The 19,633-nt window shown below is 36.2% G+C and overlaps 1 protein-coding gene and 1 long non-coding RNA gene across 3 annotated transcripts in view; one reads left to right on the plus strand and one right to left on the minus strand.

Annotated features, from left to right (window-relative positions):
• SUSD6 (sushi domain containing 6) overlaps positions 1-19,633 on the plus strand; it is a 117,489-nt gene that overhangs the window by 60,021 nt on the left and 37,835 nt on the right. The window lies entirely within an intron of this gene.
• Positions 1,832-19,047, minus strand: LOC127549686 (uncharacterized). Its single transcript, XR_007950689.1, has 3 exons — positions 7,866-19,047; positions 2,246-2,370; positions 1,832-1,890 (listed from the first exon to the last, which is right to left on the minus strand). It is a non-coding gene; the product is annotated as an uncharacterized LOC127549686 (long non-coding RNA).

The raw sequence follows: 19,633 nt of genomic DNA on the forward strand, positions 1-19,633 counted from the left end.
ATGATTGCCAGAAATCATGATAAACAGCTGCAGGCTGATACTAATCAATGATAGTATGGATGGTCAAAAGAGAACTAGTGTGTGAAACATGAAACTCAGATCTAATCTTGACTTTATATCCCTTACCTTTTAATTTTGAATTTTATTAAACACACATTTGTTTTGTTGTTATTGTTGAACAGTCATTTCAATTGTGTCTAGCTGTTCAAGATCCCATTTGAAATTTTCTTGGCAAAGACTTTGAAGTAGTTTGCTATTTCCTTCTTCAATTTATTTTACAGATGAAGAAATTGAGGCAAACAGGATTAAGTGATTTACCCTGGATCACACAGCTATAAGTTTTTGAGGCCAAATTTGACCTCACACCTTCAGACTTCAGAATAGGCATTCTATTCACAGTGCCATCTAGCTGCTTTAAGCATCTAGCAGAACAGGAATGACAATTTTTTTTTTTAGTTCTCAAAATTCCTTGGTCAAATTAGAAATACAACTAGAGGGAACTAAAGAGATCATTTAAATCAAATTTAGATCAAGAAAGTTGAGGACCAGAGAGATAAATGTCATACAACAAATAAGTGACAGAGCTAGGACTTTAAGCAAGGTCTTCCACATAATAGGTCAGTTATCTTCCATGATGTAAGAACAACAACAAATAAAATGGTGGAGGGAAAGGGGATGATGAAAATCAGTCTTATTTACCTTCAATGCTTAGGGCATAGACTAGTGGTTCGCAAACTTTTGTTTTCAGTATCTTTATCCAATTAAAAATTATTGAGGATCTCTCCAAAGTGTTTTTGTTTATCTGGGTTATATTTATAGACATTTTCCATATTGGAAATAAAAACTATTTTTGAATTTGTAGACCCTCTAAAAGGATTTCAGAGATCCCCAAGATTCTCTAGACCATATTTTGAGAACCACTGGCATGGCATAGGCATTCAATAAATGTTTGTGGGATTTATTGAATGTTTGTATTGAAGAGACACTCATTCAATTCTATTCAAATTTCAGTTCAAACTGGCCATCCTCCATCCAGAGCAGGCCTTGGTTTGTAGCCAAGGCTTCTATTATAAAAAGAGCCAATTTAAACTCTATCCTTGCAGAGGACCTAATATGCCATCCTGACTTAGCAGCAAGTCTCTGTCCACCAAAATGATATTTTCTTTCAGCATTACCCTCTCTTTATCCTTACTTATTTCCCTAATGAGACTTTATACCTTTCTGTCGGGATTTCTCTGCTAGAAATTCTCTCTCTCTCTGCCAGGATTCCTCCACTACTTTACTCCTCTGTTGGGACCTTGCCACTAAGGAATTCAGCCTTTCTATTCATGCATAGCAAAAGCTGACTTCTCAATGCCAATAATAAACTTCTTTTTATCAGTCTTGCTTTTTGTGTTCATAAATTCCTTTAAGAAGGACCACTGCTCCGCCAGAAAGGGGGTTCTCACAACTCCCTATCTTGCACCAATCCTAAAGGTGATTTAGGGGAGCCAAACTTCTTCATTTGGTTCCCTAAATCCCGAACCTGCCACTAACCTCATCATTTAACTCCCTGACCACCAGAAACCCTAATCTCATCATTTTGGTTCCCTGTATTCAACTGTGTCTATATTTTTCCTTTCATTTTTTGAAACCCCTGATACTATAATACTATAATATAATACAAAGGGTGGTCTGGGCATATGTCTATCAGCACTTTATGTGGAGAAAGGGATTTAAGTTATTGTTACTGGTTTAAATTTGTATCATATAAAATTTAATTGTTTGGGATGGCAAAAGGCAGAAGAAAATTTGGTTAAAGATAACAGATCTGAAGGTTCAGTCATCATCATCATCTCCCATAAGCATTTATTGAGCAGCTATTCTATGAAGTGCACTCTTCTCAGCATTCTGGGGGAAGCAAAAATACAAAGAAAACTTGGTATCCTGAGCATGTCAACATCTCCTATTTCCCCACCTGAAAACTTACTCACAGACTAGAAAGCTCTCTGAAGCCAGTAAATTAGTCAGCTACCATTTATCAAGTATTTACTATGTGCTCAGCACACATAGCACACAATGCTATGGACTGGGAATATAAATAAAAGTAGAGAAGCAGCTACTGCCCCCAAGGAGCTTATATTCTAATTGGGGAAAAACACATAAAAGGAAGCTGAAGTGGTAAGCGGGAAAGGGGGTAAGTTAGGTAGCAGCATGGTAGAGATTGTCTGGAGTGTTACCAGAGGATGAATGATACCTGGCTGACCTGGATACTCTCCTTAAATGAAGCTTCTGGTAGGATTCCAGAGGGAGGGTACTTCCAATGTGTGAATTCCAGAGTTGGGGTGAAGCTTCAGAATAAAGCATGGCTGAAGACATCTGGATTGCATCCTAGAAAGAAATAATAAAATGGCAAGTGAGACTATTTAGTGTATAGTATGTTGTTGTAAACCTCCCTGCCATGACCCTCTGAAAACTCAAGCAAGAGGTTGCTGGGGCCTTTAATTGTTACTGGAGATTGTGAAACTTATATTTTAAAAGCAAACAATGAAGATCTGCAGTGAATGCACAGGGAATTTTTTTTACATCTGTAGGGTAACTTCACCAGTGAAGTCCCTAGTAGTAGGATATCAACTGCTCTACTAACTTGTACATATTGTACCTCTCATTTTTTTCTTTACTATGTGTGAGGGATGTAGAAGACCCTTACCCAAAATGACTACTCAGAGATCCCTCAGTAGAAGGCAGAAAAGTTGTTTATTGAAAAAAAACCTCCGGAGGATGAGCCGTCCCATCGCAAGATAAGCTCGCGGTAGGAGGGCTAAAGAAGTAGTAGAGATACATAGCTTTTATATAAGAAATTACATCACAAGTAAGAGAGCATTGAGAAGGGGAGGGGGAGGCATCTAATTAGTTGTTGCTAGTTGGGGAGATTGGAATGGAAGGTTTCTGTTTCCCTGAAATCTCCTGATTTCTGGGAAACAAAGTCAGGCCTTCAGGCTTAATCAAGCAGACAGTGGTCCAGCTAATAGACTAAATATTGATAAATGTCAAATACCAATAAATGTCATCAGTTCAGGTTAAGTAAATATGTTTCTAGCTGGCCAAGGCTCAAGTAGATATGAGCCTGCACATATACAGGTCATAGGGGAGACACAGAAATAATAAAATACAGAAAAAGAATTCATACATTCCTGTAAGTTCTTCACCTTTTCTATTCCCCACAGCTCCCCGCTTCTAACATGTAAATGATTTTTATCATATTTCTATGAAGAACTTACACACTGTTCAAAATCAGTTAGTATATCTATATATACATTGTTTATCAAGTTCACAATCAAGATCATCCCTCTTTAATACATTTCAGTCTTTTCTCTGAAGAATTATCATTTTAATAGCATCTTCTGTATGCAATATTTTGATAGGGACCACTGAACTATTCTGGTTACTAATGTAATTATACAGGATAGACAAAGCAGCAACAGGATAATACCATTGATTGCAATAAGTTCATACCATAAAAATTGCTTCCATCAACTATCTTAGAAACAGTTATCACAGAACAGATTGGCATTTGGCAAACATAAAAATACAAAGATAAATAAAGATGACAATCTAGGGAAACTGAGGCACAACATTACACACTCTTCTGAATATTTGAATTATTGAATTACCTCCCCAAGATACCTGGAAGGTCTCAGCACCATAATTTTGACCAATCCAATGTGAGGCAAATAAGTCAAAATGAAACTAGAAAATGCAAGGACTTATGGCAAGGACAAGTCTCTTCCTGACAACCCCAGAGTTATCAGCAGTACAAAAACCCTCATCTCAGCCAGAGAATCCAGTTTGAGATGGACAGTTCACTGTGTTAGGTGGTCTGCAGTCATTTGTGCACTTAACTCAGCTTCTGCTTCAGTCATGCTGCCCATTCAGAGGGGCAACCCACTTTAGGGGAGAAGGGTGAGGCTTAGTGTAGCTCCACCTGTCCCCACCCAAGGGGACAGACAGGGCTGCTACTAGAATACAGATTTCTGAGCAGAGCTATCAGAGCATGCACAGTTAGAACATGAAGGCAGGCAAACCCCAAACTTTAGAAGCTTGATCTCAAAAGGGCAATGTTATTAAAAATGCTGAGGTACCAGTTAAGAAACTGGGGTTACAGGGCTGGTGATTGCCAATCCCAAGACAAATGTCTTTATCTTAGAGATTTCTTTAAAACAGAATAGTTCCCAAAACTGAGTCTGCCAGGGCAATTCCACAGAATAAGGGGTTTCAAAGCTAAAACATAGTAAAAACAAAAAGGATTGTTTAAAGACTTCCAATTCAATCTGAACTGGTGGTATAGGGGGTGGGGCAGAAGTACGTAAGGCAAAAGTGAAAGAAAACTAAGGGTTCCCACTCTTTTAGGTATTTTGAGAAAAATCCACCAGTTTCCCTAGTTCCCTATCTCTTCCTCTCCTTTTTTTTTCCTCATGGAAAGGAATCATCCAGAAAAAAAGTAAATAGTCAAATAACCATCCACATATAAATCCCAAGAGTGAATTAAAGTTCCTACATACATAACAGTCTAGTACAGGAGGAGTTTCCTAAAATCAATCAAATCAATCAATCAATCAATCAAATACCTTAAACAATTACATATTCTGAAGTGAACATAGATATTATAAACATATTATAACTTCCTTAACAGCAATAGTTACCATTTTTAATAATTTCCATCCCAAATCTTAAACACACAGTAATGTTTGCATTTTTTTCTAACTCTAGTAATAGAATTGTAATTTTAACAATAATTCATCAACCACTTTCCCATTTCCCCCATATCAGTCCAAATTACATCAGGAGCACTGGCGATGGTCTCGATCTTAGCTGCTTCAGGCTGAGAAATGGGCGAAGGTGCTCAATCCATGCAGGGGTGTGGGTGTGGTGTCAATCTAAGCTTCAGATGTGCCGATCCATGTCTCAGAAGAGATTCAATAATCTGTAATTTGACCAAAATCTAGAACAAAAAACTAAATCTAACAAAGTTAGAACAGTCTGGACCTGCAACAACATGTGGGGATGCCAGTATAGATTGGCCAGCAGTTCCTGTGTGAAGGAATAAGCTTGCTTCACAGAACAGGCAGACAGCTATAGTTCCAATAAATAGCAGTTAGGTTTCACAGACCATTGTAAATTGTCCTCTTATCATTTAAAAAAAAAATTTTAAAAATAAAACACAAATATCCAGTAACAGACAGATGACCAGGCTAAATACTTATTTGCCTAAGTATTTAGGATATAATGATTACATATAACCAGATTGGAAACAGCAAGGTATGACATATTTGAATTACATTAACAGTTCTTATTAACTATTGTTCTGATCATAGAAATCAGTCACAGGAGGAAAAAATGCAAGAACATAACTATAACATAATATAAGTAGTTAAAACTCAATCTTTAGCACATCAAAGAGTGGAGCTTTAAAACTTCCAAACAGCATTAATTACAAGCCCAAAGAATTTCGTCTCCAAAGTTTCAAATAAATCTCAGTTATTTACCATGACCTTATATCAATAACAGTAAGAAATTTATCCCAGAAAATTCACACAATTCTTATATACTCAAGTAGATGTTGCATCTTGAATAAATTGAATATACCAATCATTTTGCTTTTAAAATACCCAATATACAGAAAAATCCCAAACTACATATGGTTCACAACAAAAACATTTTCAAAAGGAAGAAGGCAAAAACTATTATCCTTGAAGTCCCATTTCAGATAATTGGCATCAATACAGTTAATTAAAACTTCCTATTTTCACATAAAAAGAATCTGAAAAGTTCTTGAAAACATCAATTAAACTTTTTGAAATAACCCTTTCAAACTATATACCACATTTCTGATCATATTCTTTAATATTCATAACCATTATGTATCTAAAGAAACAAATATTCAATCAATTAACATCTTGTAAGAACAATTTGTCTCTTTAAATAACCGTTTGTTTTCTTCAGCCAAAGGAACCAAGCGGCTGCCGTTTTCCACTGCTGCTCGCTTGCTCTCCTCCCACAAAAACACATCCCTTCTCACAGCCATCTCTCTGTGACTACCCTTTCCAACCAGTTCCTTCTTTTTCCCACTGACGACTTCTTGAAATCATTTGTTTCTACTAATCAATCCTTCTTAAATTACCTTCATTCTCCTATCCCATCTCTCTGTCTCTCTCTCTTCCCAATGCTTACTTGCTCAAAATTTATTACATACTTTAAACACTCCTAAACCAAAAATCCTTCCGACTAGATGCTCTATTTAAACTATTAATTGCTTTTGTAAATCAATCTCTTTTCCCTTGTCTTTAAATCATCTTTTTTTTAAACTTTAAACTTCAAGATTCACAATTAATTTTGAATCAAATTTCATAAAACTTATAATATAGTTTACAAATTACTCAATACTTTTAAAAAGCAACATACCATTTAAGTAGGGAGATACAAACACAAGCCCCCCCTAAGGTAAGCTACTGGCATTTTGTTTAATAACCTATATTTCAATTTGAAGTCCAACCAAATAATAAAAAAAAAGAAAAGTTTTTCTCTTCAGTTGTAAAGGCCACAATATTCGAAAAATTCTTAAGATTTTATACTCAGAATAAATCTAACATGTGTAAGACAACAGTAAATTATTTCCCCCAATTTTAATTTTATTTCAATTTCAAAATTATAGTACCTCTTTAAAATATAGTAAATTCCCTTATGCCCAAAAAGTTATCAAACTGTGCATACCCTTTGATCCAGCAGTGTTTCTATTGGGCTTATACCCCAAAGAGATACTAAAAAAGGGAAGGGGACCTGTATGTGCCAAAATGTTTGTAGCAGCCCTGTTTGTAGTGGCTAGAAACTGGAAAATGAATGGATGCCCATCAATTGGAGAATGGCTGGGTAAATTGTGGTATATGAATGTTATGGAATATTATTGCTCTGTAAGGAATGACCAGCAGGATGAATACAGAGAGGCTTGGAGAGACCTACACGGACTGATGCTAAGTGAGATGAGCAGAACCAGGAGATCATTATACACTTCGACAACGATATTGTATGAGGATGTATTCTGATGGAAGTGGATTTCTCTGACAAAGAGACTTAACTGAGTTTCAATGGATAAATGATGGACAGAAACAGCTACACCCAAAGAAGGAACACTGGGAAATGAATGTGAACTATTTGATTTTTGATTTTCTTCCTGAGTTATTTTTACCTTCTGAATCCAATTCTCCCTGTGCAGCGGGAGAACTGTTCGGTTCTGCAAATATGTATTGTATCTAGGATATACTGCAACATATTTAACATATATAGGACTGCTTGCCATCTTGGGGGGGGGGGGGGAGGAAGGGGAAAAAACGAAACATAAGTGATTGCAAGGGATAATGCTGTGTAAAAATTATCCTGGCATGGATTCTGTCAATACAAAGTGATTATTAAATAAAATATATATATATATAGTAAATTCCCAAAACTCTTAATCAAATATTGCAAACAATTACCCAGTTTAGTCTTCTTAAACTTTCTGTTCTCTAATTCCATGAAGGCAAATTTACTAATAATGATCTTTCTTTTCCTGAAAAATGTTTTTTCTTTAGAAGTATGCCTAGTCCACAGGTCCAACAGGTCAGAATGCCCCTGTGTTCAACTATTTACCTCTCTTACTCTATATTTATTACTCCCTTCCAATATCTGCAGTTTCTTATTTCCGATCTTAAATTTTCCAATCTTAACACACACACCAATTTAAAGTTATTTTACTTCAGTTTGTGAAATTTCCTAAAATTTACCTAGATACTTTATTCCCATGTCTTTTCTTTAGTAACCAGGAAAGAGTTAAGCACCAATCCTTGCTTTACCTTGAGAATTCTTTTCTCTGGCTGAGTCCTGATAACAGGCTCCTTGTTTACAGGAGCAATAGCCACTGTTCTTCTATTTTCTGAAAACTTTCCAAACTTTCCTGCAAAGCCACTGAGAGAGACAGAGGGAGAGAAAGAGAAAAATGATTTTCTTTTCTTGAGAAGCCCAAAACTAGTTCCCAAATTCTAAGACCAATACATTCTGAGCCACTCTGAAAGAATTACTACTCTGAATGAATTCCAGTTCCCACAATTCAGCCTGATATTTTTCTAAGCCTGTAACACAGAGCTGAATTCTTATCTCTTATGAGCTTTCTAACTTTTAACACAGAACAAAGGCAATGCAAAGCAGACATACACACATACATTCATAAAACTCTTTTCACCTTTTACATACAGATTTAAGTCTGATATACCCAAATAATCCTGGGATATACATCCTCCCAGTTTTCTTCCCTTGTATATCTGGGAAGTTCATTCCAGTCTTGAATTCCCTAGCTAACGTCCTGATACAAATTTTCGGACTGCTTCTATACCACCCTGGACCCGATCCAGGTGTTGGCGGAGGCCCTATGTTACCCTCACGCCCCCACAGCCACCCGAGAGCCTCCTTAGGAAAAGTCCTTTATCGTTGGGGTTAACAGCAGTCCACACCAAAAATAAATTTAAGAGGGCTAATCCCTCAGGGTCTCCCTCGACCCAGCCAATAAACCCCCAGACTTCCCAAGAGCTTTACCTCGAGAACATATGTTTCTTTTCAGGCTGCAAATGCCGGCCATCAGGACTCTATTTCTTTCAATCTTCAATTCTACGTTCCACTGAGTATTCCTGCTTCGGGTCGTTGTCTAAGAGGGGAGGGAGGCTGCTCACCCAGAGCCAGAGACCATGGAGAAAACTACTCCGTGGGCGCCTGTCCCTGTTCGGGGTGCACATAGCCATCTCCCCCAAAGACCCCATCCCCGACACTATGCATGACCAGAATGTGCATTGTTACCAGCATGAAAGTGAAAGTGAGGTTACTAATAAAATCAAGGCAATGCTTTTAGTAGTGAAAGAAGAGTGACTGTACTTTACATTCTCCCCACTCCTTTTTTTTTTTTTAATCTTTTAGTTTTGTTGTAGCATTAAAAACAATTTTTTTTTAATTAAAAAATCAATTAATTCATTTCTTCCTTTTTTTTCCTGTGGGACTCTTTTTTTATATTTGTTGAGAAGTTACTTCCTTTTTTAATGGATTTTAGGATATTCCTGAATCATGATTCTAAATGGGATGTTAAGTGTCCAGTATTTAGAATACCATCAAGAAAAGAGGTACTGAAAAAAATAAATAGAAAAATAAATAAAAATAATTGAAAAAAAAAGTGTTCTTCCCATTTTGTTTTTCCACATCTGACTATTTATAGTAATTTCTAATTCATTACTAATATTGATGCAAATTAAGCTGTAGGAATCAATCCTATTATAGATGTTATCTTCATATTAACATTTCTTGTCTTCAAGAAAAGTGTCTGATTCATTGTACCAGTGATAAAACTTAGGTTAATGATAAGACCCAGATCTGAGTGTTATTACTGTCTTTTCCATTAGTGAAAGAATATTAGGCTGTAAAGAACCTTAGGAAATCATCTGATGGCAAATCCTTAATTTAACAGATGTTGTAAAATCACTTGCAAAATCAGAGAACAAGTAAGTAGCAAAGAATGATCTTTAAATCTCTAGTTGTAAATCCTGTGAGCTCTAAGAAATATGGGCAAAGTTTGCCAAAGTGGTATAATTTCAAGTCAAAAAAAGGTCCCTGCCCCTAACTTATAGATACCTGAAATTTAGCAATTAGCAATTCATTCCTTTGTTCCAGTTATAATGCAGATATTTTTAAGAGAAGTCATATCCATTTATACCTTACAGTAAATTGATATTTTTGCTACTTTGTCTAGTCAGTTTGAGTTTAAAGGGCATCATAGAGAATGTTTAAGGGGTGGAGAGAGAGTTTGAATCTATATTAGTATTGAGGGATAGAGGCCAAAAGGTGGGAATGGGGTGAGATTGCCAAAGACAATTTACCTACTTCACAGTTTTATCTAGGGCTGTGCCCTATTTATTGAGTTTAAAGCAATAGTACCAATTAGTCTCTCACAGACCCTTCCTCTCAGAAAACATTATTAAATAAAAATTAAAAAAAAAAAAAAAGAAAACATTGTTTGCTTTCTGTATAAGATTTTGCCATTGTGAAAAGTTTGCAGAGGAGCATCCAAGGTTTTTGTGTATTACTTTAAAGTCCATCCTTCTTTCTAATCACTTGCTAGATTGTTGTTATTTACAACTGTTGAATTACTTTATAAAGTTCCTGTTGTTTTCTTTTGTGTGGACATTCCTTCATGTATCCCCTAAAAAAGATTAACATTAATCATTACCAATTCACTTACCCATCCATCTCCCGAAAGATCAGTAGATACTTCAGACTGGGACTCTTGTGAATTTGTACAGGGTGAGGAATCCTCTGTCCCTGGAAGGATCCAAATTTTGGATTGTTCCAACCACAATATTCTGTAGAGGCATAAGAATTGAAAGTGATGATATATGTGAATGAATGAGATCCCTTCTGCTCAGAGACTCAGGTTTGGAAGTGAAAGAATTCACTAACCCCAAGGTCTGTGGCAAAAAAAAAAAAAAAAAAAAAGGTTTTATTTTTCATTAAGAGACTTTCCCTTAGTGGGCATATTTTCTTAATGAAGAAAATTTTGCAAAGAATGACTGGCAAAGACCCACTTTTATGAGCAAATCTGGGGTAGTTTGAATTGATAATCAGACCAGGATTTCTCACTTGAATGAAAATTGAAGGTTTTAGAATTTCCTGAATAAGGATGTGACTTCCCAAGAGATCAGTGGGAGTTGATTTGCTCTTGAATAATGCTGCTTATCTCACCCTTCTCTCTAGACTCCTTGGAGCCTGGGAAGCCCTGATCTCTCTTCTTTTTCAGATCAAAGGGGACATAGTTTCAGTGATTATTTTACACAATTTTTTAGTGATTGTTTTACACAATTTTTACAGAGTTCACTCGAGTCAAGACCAATCTGGAGGAATCCAGCTCTATAACCACTTTCCCTTTTAGTACTATCTATTCCTAATAAGGCCAAGAAGCTGCCTTTCAGGAGTTTCATTCCCTCTCTAATCAACAAACTTTTCTTCATCACACCAGGGATAGTACTCTCTTTGAACTTCTCTTTTGTATTTATTATGTATTAGTTTGCATTTTAGCCATTTGTGTATATCACTTGTGCTCCTAAGTGTAAACACCACCTTTGTTATCACACCCAGACTTAGCACAAAGTCTCTATTTAAGAATTATTTGTAGAAACTGAAGGTTAAATCTCTTCTCATATTATGTTATCTCTGTTGCCTAATCAGTATCAATGATTCCAAATTAATATTTATCAGGAGTCCAGCAAATCCTTCCTTGTCAAAAATAAGATGACTATACATATGATGATCAATTCTGATGGTTGTGGCTCTCTTCAAAAATGAGATGAACCAAATCAGTTCCATTTGTTCAATAATTAATAGAACCAGCTACACCCAGCGGAAGAACTTTGGGAAATGAGTGTGAATCACAACATAGCATTTCCAATCCCTCTGTTTTTGTCTGCCTGCATTTTTGATTTCCTTCACAGGTTAATTGTACATTATTTCAAAGTCCGATTCTTGTTGTGCAGCAAAATAACTGTATAGATATGTATACATATATTGTATTTAACATATACTTTAACATATTTAACATGTATTGGTCTACCTGCCATCTGGGGAAGGGATGGGAGGAAGGAGGGGAAAAATTGGAACAAAAAGTTTTGCAGTTGTCAATACTGAAAATTACCCATGCATATATCTTGTAAATAAAAAGCTGTTTAAAAAAATAAGATGACAATAGATGGGGTGGGGAATTTGAAGTAGTGATTTTTTTGTGAGCTCTCCAGAAACTATTTAAGAGGATTCCATAGGACCTATTGTGGTAGAAAAATAATGTTCTTTTTTTTTTTTTTTTTTTTAAAGTGGTAGCACAGTGGATATGATGAGGTTTAGGTTTTGGGGTTCCGAGAACCAAAATATGATAAGTTCTAGATTTAGGATTATCAGGGAACCAAATGATGAGAGTAGATTCAGGGAACCAAAATGAGATTAGGGTTCCTGGTGGTCAGGGAGTTTAATAAGGTCTAGTGGCAGGTTTGTGATTCAGGGAACCAAATGGAGAGGTTGGGTTCCCCTCACCTCCTTGGGATTCGGCGCATGAGTAAGGAGTTTTGGGAACCCCCCTTCTAGCGGCACAGAGATTGTTTATTAAAGGAATTTACAAACCCGAAAAAGCTAGAGTGATAAAAAGAGGTTTATATTGGCATTGAGAAGTCAGTCTTCACTATGCAAGAATAGAAAGGCTGAATTCCTCAGTGGAGGAATTCTGGCAGAAAAGTAAAGTTTAGAGAAATCCCGACAGAGAGGCATAAATTCTGATTAGCACTGAAGAGCACTGAAAGAGAATATTATTCCAGCGGGCAGAGGTTTCCTTGGCATAGCATGGCATGTTAGGACCTCTGCAAAGAGAACGTTTAAGATTGGCTCTTTTATAATAGGGAGTTTGGCTACAAGAGAGGCCTGCTCCATGGGAGCTAAGCTAGTGGGTGGAGTTTCAAGTTGGCTCTTCTCTACAAGCTAGATTTCAGCTTGAGCTGGAATTGAGAAAATCTTAGAATTCAATAGGGTTGGAATTCTCCAGTTTAGGCCTGAACCAACCCTACCTAGATAACAGAATGAAGCTGTTTATCTTGTTTCCCTCAGGCGAGGTCCTACAGATGCAGTCCAAGGAGAATCTCTCCTTCAAGGAGTTTTAGAGTTTCAGGGTCCCTTCTTCAGACAGAGCATTGGAGCTGGAATTTAAAAGACCCGATTTCAAATTCCACTACGTGTACTCTCTAGCTTTGGGACCCTGAACAAGTCATTTAATCTTTGCCTCAGTTTTTTCATCTGTAAAATGGGAATAATTAATACAGCTATCTCTCAGGGTTGTTGTGGGCATCAAATGAAATATTTTATAAAGCATTTTTAAAAACCTTAAAGCACTATATAATGCTAACTTATTATTGTTATGATTATTAGTTCTTCACCCTTGATATTGTATACTCAGCATGCTCACCAATTTGTTTTATCAGGAAATTCAGGATTTTAAATGCCATTATATACCAAAACTTATCCCTAAAGTTCTTGTCTGTTACTTCATACAGCTTCTTAAAAGCAGCTAGGTGGGGGTGGATAGAGCACCAGCCCTGAAGTCAGGAGGATCTGAGTTCACATTTGATCTCAGACACTTAACACACTAGGTATGTGATCTTGGACAAGTCACTTAACCCTAATTGCCTCAGCAAAAAAAAAAAAAAAAAAAACCTACTACTAATAAAGCTATGTCTCCTCTGACCAATACTAACAATCAGAGTGTGTATTACCAATGGACTTGCTTTTCAGTCATCCAATAACCAGTCTAGATAGCCAACTAAGTTAGCTAAGTCTAAGCTAATTAAGTTCAAAAAAGAGGATGTATTCTGATGGAAGTGGATTTCTATGACAAAGGGACCTAACTGAGTTTCAATGGATAAATGATGGACAGAAACAGCTACACGCAAAGAAGGAACACTGGGAAACGAATGTGAACTATTTGCATTTTTGATTTTCTTCCCGAGTTATTTTTACCTTCTGAATCCAATTCTCCCTGTGCAACAGGAGAACTGTTCAGTTCTGCGAATATGTATTATATCTAGGATATACTGCAACATATTTAACATATATAGGACTGCTTGCCATCTTGGGGGGGGGGGGGGTGGAGGGAGGGAGGGGAAAAAATGAAACATAAGCGAGTGCAAGGGATAATGTTGTAAAAAATTACCCTGGCATGGATTCTGTCAATACAAAGTTATTATTAAATAAAATAAAATTTAAAAAATTAAAAAAAAAATTAAGTTCAAAAAAGGCTTACCAAGAGGTGAATCTCAGCATCATAATTCCTCTTCCTCTATCTCTACCCCATTCAGCAGAGGGGAGGAGAGCTACACCAAAGGAATCACTGATCCTAAGATATAATCTGATGTCATAGAGTACAGTTTTTTCCCTTCCTCTGATCAGAATCTTAAATTCCCACTTCACATGGACTTTCAAGCCTTGTTGAAGCAGCTTTCCCAATGCCATTCAACTCTTTCAGGGAATTGCCCACCAGTTGCGGTGAATCCTGTGATTAGAGATACATCAGAAGCCTTAGTTGGGGGAGGAGAGAGATAGAAGAGAAGTGACAAAAGACCCTATTTAAGCCATCTGTGTAAGGGCACACTGCCTGAGCTTCTGTCAGCTGGACTCTGCCACTTGTCTTTTTGGCTATGTGGTAGTAATGATATTAGCATTTCAAAAAGGGGATTACCCAGAAACCCTCCCATTCCCCCTTCCTTCCCCTCTGGAGTTGTGTCTAGGCTGTACAGAATGGCTTCACTGTTCTGGGGGAGTTGTTCATTAAACCAAATTTGACATCCTGTTTTGAGCTTCTACTTCATGGTCTGAAGCTGCCTGTGTTTGTGTTGGCAGGTTTAAGAACTTCTGGCTTGGATAGAACTATCACCCACTAAGCAAGTAGAAATCCTTGCCCTGTTTTCTTTAACATCTAAGTAGTTAGCTTTTATGAGAATTTCTCAGGCTTCTGTTAATGCATGCTTAGTTCCACTCATTTGGTAAAGGTGGCTTCTTAAAGATACATCCCAAGGTGTTCCAACTGAGAAAGATTCAAATGTGTTTTTTAGTGTCTTATTTTTTATTTTTAAAATGCCTTATTGAACCTTTTTTTTTTTTTTTTAAATTATCACTGCCTATGACCAAGGAGAAGCTGACCCTTCTAATGTGTAGTTAAGCAAAGCAAATCAATAGATTGGCTATATCTAAGAATCTGTCAGATTCTGGACCTCTAACTTAAGGGTATTTAACTTTTTTTGTATCATAATCCTTTGGTCGCCTGGTGAGACATGGATTCCTTCACAGAATAATGTTTTTAAATGCATGTATTTTATTTAATGTGTTTTATTTTGATAATATGCATAAGATTACAAAGGAGGTCAGTTTTATTGAAATAGTTATCAAAACATTAAAAAAAAGTCCTCAGACCCCAGTTAAGAACCCCTGCTTTCTACCAAAAGGTACAAGGTAAAAGATAAGCTTCTTTTCATTGTCAAAATCTTACAACTTTCTGCTTTGGCCCCTATTTAGCCCTTTCCAGTTATACTTCCCCCTCTGCTTCTAGTACCAACTTTTCCTCTTTTTCCCACTTCCCACAAAACTCATGAAATCTGGAAATGGAACACAGATGAAAGTTGGGCAAATGAACTTTTTTTTTATTTCAAGAAGAGCTCTATGTTTAAAGCTCTTCCAAATAGGTAGACTAGAGAAGGGTTTGTGTACTTAAGAGTCTGGAATAAATGGCCTGGGTAATGGTGACTGGTGGATATAGTCTATGAAGAAGAATTTCATGGATTCATAGTCCTTAATACTTGAAAGTACTTTAGATATTCTCTCTTTAGTCCAAGCCCCCTCATTTTTATCAGGCATTCAAAGCTTAATGAATAGCACAATTAGTATTTGAATTTTTGACTTTATGAACTTCTCTGAATCATTGATATCTTAATATGTAATATTTACAAGTATCTTTGACATTGTGTTTGTAGCAATTAGGGCCATTTTGTTAATTTATCACAATACTCCTATCATAGGGAAACTAAGACATCAAAATATTCAGCTTTAATACCACTTATCCAGACACACAAGTAATTAATGGCAAAATATTTGTCTAAGTATTCAGTTTCTTGCTTGATATTCTGGTATCTACCATGTCTATCCAAACCTGTTGTGACTCTGTGTTAAGTGGAGACTGATATGATCCAAGCAGATACAAGTTTAGAATTGGAAATCTTACAGGTTTATTTATATAAATCTAGTTATTATCAGTATTATTATTACTATAAACTTTCATTTACAGATCAGGAAACTGAGGTCAAAAGATAAAAGGACTTATCCCGATTCACACAAATGTGTAGCAAAATTAATACAAAAAAGTAATTGAGATTTAAGCTTCCCAAAATAAAAAACAAGAAGAAAGTGGATGAAGACATAACTTTTCCAGGCTCTTTAGTAACTGTAAGGTCTGAGTTCAAATGTGATCTTAGACACTTAACACACTAGGTGTGTGACCCTGGGCAAGTCACTTAACCCTAATTGCCTCAGCGGGGGGGAAAAAAAAAAAAAAAACTACTACTACTACTACTAATAAAGCTATGTCTCTTCTGACCAATACTAACAATCAAAGTGTGTATCTTCTCTTCAGATGTTTTATTTTGTAAATTTTATAATATTAGATTATCATTCTTGAGACAGACAGGACAGAAAGTGAAACAAGGTTTCAAACTCTGACTGCTGTTTCAGCAGTCCTGTAAAGGATGGCAGTGGAGACACTGCTGCTGTCTCTTAAATCTCTGCTTGCCTTTTTTTTTTTTTTTTGGGCTGCCCTGTTTCCACAAACTGGATTCCTTGCCAGAACTGAAAAAGCATGAACACATTAAATACTTTCTACCATGTCCTGGCAGGAAAAGCTGCTCTTCTGTTTGTTTTCCAGAAGGCCTTATTTTATTTGGGGAATCTTTTTTTTTCTTCTCTTTTGGGAAGTAGCTTTGTCATTTCTCGAAAATTTACAAAGAACATTGCTAAACATTGTTCTTCTGACAGGTTTTAGACTCTGAAGAGGAAATTGTGAAATCTATTGTCTAATGGTGTGTGTGTGTGTGTGTATGTAGGAGGAGGGAAGTGTGTGTGTGAGAGAGAAGGGGTGGGGGAAGAGGAAGGAAGGCAGGCAGGGAGAAGCAGATATTCTGCCCTATTCCCAGATAAAAGATGGCAAGCATAGTCATAAATGAGATATTGGAAACAAGAATTTTTTTCTTTCTTTATAATTCTGAGTTTCAAATTTTCTCTCTCCTAATCTCTCCCTTAAAGATGGTAATCAGTTTTAGGTAGTTAAACCCAATTTGTCATGATTTCATGACTTTATTTTCTTTCTGTTTTTTTTTATTAAGGTTTTTTATTTTTCAAAACATATGCATAGATAATTCTGCAACATTAGCCCTTGCAAAACCTTGTGCTCCAGTTTTTCCCTCCCTCCCCTAGATGGCAAGTAGTTCAATATATGTTTTTTTTTTTTTTGAAAATTTAATTTTATTTAATAATCACTTTGTATTGACAGAATCCATGCCAGGATAATTTTTACACAGCATTATCCCTTGCAATCACTTATGTTTCGTTTTTTCCCCTTCCTCCCTCCCCCCCCCCCAAGATGGCAAGCAGTCCTATATATGTTAAATATGTTGCAGTATATCCTAGATACAATACATATTTGCAGAACCGAACAGTTCTCCCGCTGCACAGGGAGAATTGGATTCAGAAGGTAAAAATAACTCAGGAAGAAAATCAAAAATCAAATAGTTCACATTCATTTCCCAGTGTTCCTTCTTTGGGTGTAGCTGTTTCTGTCCATCATTTATCCATTGAAACTCAGTTAAGTCTCTTTGTCAGAGAAATCCACTTCCATCAGAATACATCCTCATACAATATCGTTGTCGAAGTGTATAATGATCTCCTGGTTCTGCTCATCTCACTTAGCATCAGTCCGTGTAGGTCTCTCCAAGCCTCTCTGTATTCATCCTGCTGGTCATTCCTTACAGAGCAATAATATTCCATAACATTCATATACCACAATTTACCCAGCCATTCTCCAATTGATGGGCATCCATTCATTTTCCAGTTTCTAGCCACTACAAACAGGGCTGCTACAAACATTTTGGCACATACAGGTCCCTTTCCCTTTTTTAGTATCTCTTTGGGGTATAGGCCCAATAGAAACACTGCTGGATCAAAGGGTATGCACAGTTTGATAACTTTTTGGGCATAATTCCAGATTGCTCTCCAGAATGGTTGGATTCGTTCACAACTCCACCAACAATGCATCAGTGTCCCCGTTTTCCCGCATCCCCTCCAACATTCATCATTATTTTTTCCTGTCATCTTAGCCAATCTGACAGGTGTGTAGTGATATCTCAGAGTTGTCTTAATTTGCATTTCTCTGATCAATAGTGATTTGGAACACTCTTTCATGTGAGTGGTAATAGTTTCAATTTCTTCATCTGAAAATTGTCTGTTCATATCCTTTGACCATTTATCAATTGGAGAATGGCTTGATTTTTTATAAATTTGAGTCAGTTCTCTATATATTTTGGAAATGAGGCCTTTATCAGAACCTTTAATTGTAAAGATGTTTTCCCAGTTTGTTGCTTCCCTACTAATCTTGTTTGCATTCGTTCTGTTTGTACAAAGGCTTTTTAATTTGATATAATCAAAATTTTCTATTTTGTGATCAGTAATGGTCTCTAGTTCATCTTTGGTCACAAATTTCTTTCTCTTCCACAAGTCTGAGAGATAAACTATCCTATGTTCCTCTAATTTATTTATAATCTTGTTCTTTATGCCTAGGTCATGGACCCATTTTGATCTTATCTTGGTATGTGGTGTTAAGTGTGGGTCCTTGCCTAATTTCTGCCATACTAATTTCCAGTTATCCCAGCAGTTTTTATCAAATAATGAATTCTTTTCCCAGAAGTTAGGGGCTTTGGGTTTGTCAAACACTAGATTGCTATAGTTGACTATTCTGTCTTGTGAACCTAACCTTTTCCACTGATCAACTAATCTATTTCTAAGCCAATACCAAATGGTTTTGGTGACTGCTGCTTTATAATATAATTTTAGATCAGGTACAGCTAGGCCACCTTCATTTGATTTTTTTTCATTAATTCCCTTGAGATTCTCGACTTTTTATTGTTCCATATGAATTTTGTTGTTATTTTTTCTAAATCATTAAAATATTTTCTTGGAAGTCTGATTGGTATAGCACTAAATAAATAGATTAGTTTAGGGAGTATTGTCATCTTTATTATGTTCGCTCGGCCGATCCAAGAGCACTTAATATTTTTCCAATTATTTAAGTCTGACTTTATTTGTGTGAAAACTTTTTTGTAATTTTGCTCATATAATTCCTGACTTTCCTTTGGTAGGTAGATTCCCAAATATTTTATGGTATCAACAGTTATTCTGAATGGAATTTCTCTTTGTATCTCTTGCTGTTGGGTTTTGTTGGTGGTGTATAAGAATGCTGAGGATTTATGGGGATTTATTTTGTATCCTGCTACTTTGCTAAAATTATGAATTATTTCTAATAGCTTTTTTAGTAGAATCTCTGGGGTTTTCTAGGTATACCATCATATCATCTGCAAAGAGTGATAGTTTGGTTTCCTCATTGCCTACTCTAATTCCTTTAATCTCTTTCTCGACTCTTATTGCAGAGGCTAGTGTTTCTAATACAATATTGAATAATAATGGTGATAGTGGGCAGCCTTGTTTCACTCCAGATCTTACTGGGAAAGGTTCTAGTTTTTCCCCATTGCATATGATGCTTACTGAAGGTTTAAAATATATGCCCCTAACTATTTTAAGGAAAAGTCCTTTTATTCCTATGCTCTCAAGTGTTTTTATTAGGAATGGCTGTTGGATTTTATCAAATGCTTTTTCTGCATCTATTGAGATGATCATATGGTTTTTGTTTGGTTGGTTGTTGATATAGTCAATTATGTTAATAGTTTTCCTAATAAGTTCAATA

The sequence above is a fragment of the Antechinus flavipes genome, chromosome 2, assembly GCF_016432865.1.
Source record: "Antechinus flavipes isolate AdamAnt ecotype Samford, QLD, Australia chromosome 2, AdamAnt_v2, whole genome shotgun sequence".
NCBI classification, from domain to species: domain Eukaryota; kingdom Metazoa; phylum Chordata; class Mammalia; order Dasyuromorphia; family Dasyuridae; genus Antechinus; species Antechinus flavipes.